Genomic DNA, 2,948 nt, shown 5'->3' with positions numbered 1-2,948 from the left:
ACGAAAATGTACGCAAAACCATTAGTAGATCGAACCACTGGACCGAACAAATCAACTGCAGCCATGTCCTTTAATTTCGCTGGAATGATAGGAAACAACGGTGCTCTGTGAGAAATTGTTGGCGGCTTAGCCTTTTGACATAATTTGCATTTGGCACGAACAGATCGAATACGTTTTTCCATATTACTGAAGTAGCAATTTTCCCGTAATTTATGAAAACATTTTCTGGGACCAAAGTGTGCAAAACTGAAATGCGTATATCAAATCAGCTTATTAACCCACTCATCAGGAATACAAACTAACCGAACAGAGTTGTCGACCGATTTTCGTTTAAAAAAAAGAACTTTCCAGATAGATCGCAAAAACGAGGTGTGGCCAAATTGTCCAATCTAACAAAGCGTCTAAGAAAATTACAGACACCAAGGAAACTACGAACATCACGTTTTGTGGTAGGAACAGCATAATTACGAATAGCGTCTAATTTCTCTGGATCAGGAAGAATACCTTCTGTAGAAATAATGTGACCGAGAAATTTCACCTGAGAACGACCAAATTCAGATTTTTCCAAGTTTACTGTAATGCCAACTCTTGGAAAGATACGTAATAATGAATCCAAAATTTTGTTGTGCTCACTCCAAGAATGTTTAGCAATAAGAATGTCGTCAACATATGAAGTAATATTGTCACGAAGAGAAACAGGTAAAATTTCGTTTAAACTACAAATGAATGCTGCAGAAAATATAGTAAGTCCAAACGGTAAATTCCAAAGTCACTTTTGGGTAAAACAGTCATATCCGGTTATTGTTTACTTACTGTCTAGATAGATTGATAGTAGAAGAGTTGCTTTTGACAGATGCAAAGGATAGTAAAAGAGTAGGCAGCAGTACAGAAAACTAAAAGAGAAATAGCACCACTACAGCTCGGGGACCTATGCTCGCTACGGCACATATTCACTTAGAGTAGTGAATCCCCTGAGGACTTTAATAGCCACACATAATTTCCAGTTTGTGACTTAATGGCCAATTTGATGGGAGTGCGTACATAAATTGATCTAACCATGAACATGGATGTGTGTCATTCTTAGAATTGCGGAAGATCTTAAATTTCCGAACAGTCAAAAAGTGTTTATAGTCAAAGTTTTCGCCTCGTGGCGACAAAGACCTACCGCGTCTGTCCCAGTCCCAATGACGATTATTGTCAAGTTCGCGCGCCTGGTGCTCTCTTGTCGCATCTCGTAAATGAAATACATTACTTTCTTCAAACCCCTCTGCTATCTGTGATTCTAAATTTCTTCTACTGTCTTTTCCTACAATTTCGCCTTCGATTTGTTTGACTTGCTTTCGTAATGCCTCAACCTCCCTTTTAATGCGTTCATTAAATTTTCCCTGATTTTCAACATGTTTATTTATGTTCTGATACTCTTCGGTTTCTGCAAATGGCAATGGTGCTGTATCATCTGAATCTCTGTTCCCACTTAAACTAAGACTTGTCAGTTTATCTGAAATCTCCTAAACTCTTTCCGATAAATCACCTATTTGTTCTTTCTGTTTATTTATGTCTTCCGTGAGTGTCGCGACTCGGGTTTTAGTATTAACGCATTTGGTAGTTAACTGTTCATATTGTTGTGTTAGGTTATTTATTCTGTCATTTGGTACGGATTCCTCGATTCTCTCAAATATTTCTTCCTTATCGTCTGCGCGTTGTAAATTTAAGTCTGAAAATTTCTGTACTATCACGCGATCTCTTTCTTCCTGTTCTCTATCCTGTTCCTTTTGTCTAATCTCTACTGCAATTAATCTATTATTGTGAGAATTCAAAATCGGTTGTACTTCTTCTCTGATTTCTTTCTTTAATTCATCTTTCATATTTTTGAAACATGTCCCTATTCGTGAATCTAACCGTGTTTCCAAAGTTCCCATATCAGTTTTAAATTCAGATCGTAAAGTTCCCATCTTTGTTTTTAATTCAGATCCAAACCGTGTTTCCATTGTTCCCATATCAATTTTTAATTCAGATCGTAAAGTTCCCATCTCTGTTTTTAATTCAGATCGAAACTGTGATCCCAAATTTAGTATTGCACTCATTAACTGCTCCATTTCTTCTGTCGTTAACCTCGTATTCTGTGAATTTTCTGATTGAGAAAAATTTTGAAATGGTTCCGGACTATTTTCCCGACTTATTACATTGTTTTCCCCTTCATGCGCCACGTGCATGGGGGCTTAATTAAATATTTTTGAAAATATTTTTCGTTTTTGGTAGCTGTATGTCCGATTACGCTGTGTCTTGTAAACGGTTGGCCCTGACTAGTATTATTACGCTATCTGACTGCATAGAACAACAACAAAGAATGAAATGAAAATTTTCGTTAACACAATTAATTAATTAAGTCCCCAGCAACTATGAAACCTACGAAACCAAACCTACGAAACCAAAGCACAAGTATAACTGTTCTGTATGTGGAAGTATGACTCAACGCACATCTGGCACGGTTCTTCTTCAACAAGACAAGAATTTTTAAATACCAATTATACTGACGTGATAAAAGAAAATTAGAAATACTATAATTGCGCAATAAAACCAGAATTACACTCTAATACAAGAACACACGCCAGACGCTTTGTTGACTGAACCTGTAATGACGCATTATTTAGGACACTGAAATAATGAGAGAGAAAAGAAAATTTTTTTTTTTACCTTCGTTTATATTGATGAAAAGCACTCTAAACATTACAATCTCTCCACACCGACTCGCTACTACCACATCTCAACCAGAACTCTTCAGTATCACATCTCAGCAAGCACTCTCTGCTAGCACATCTCAACAAACACTCACTACTACGAGCTCTGCCCAAGCACTGACTACTACGAGCTCTGCCCAAGCACTGTGGAGGCGGCTGAATAATACTCTTTGGCGCAATCTCTGGCGCAGTGGCTCAGTGTAGCCACCT

Source organism: Schistocerca piceifrons, chromosome 1 (genome assembly GCF_021461385.2).
Source record: "Schistocerca piceifrons isolate TAMUIC-IGC-003096 chromosome 1, iqSchPice1.1, whole genome shotgun sequence".
Lineage (NCBI taxonomy): Eukaryota > Metazoa > Arthropoda > Insecta > Orthoptera > Acrididae > Schistocerca > Schistocerca piceifrons.
The sequence above is the reverse complement of the archived record's forward strand: the minus strand, read 5'-3'. Positions refer to the sequence as shown.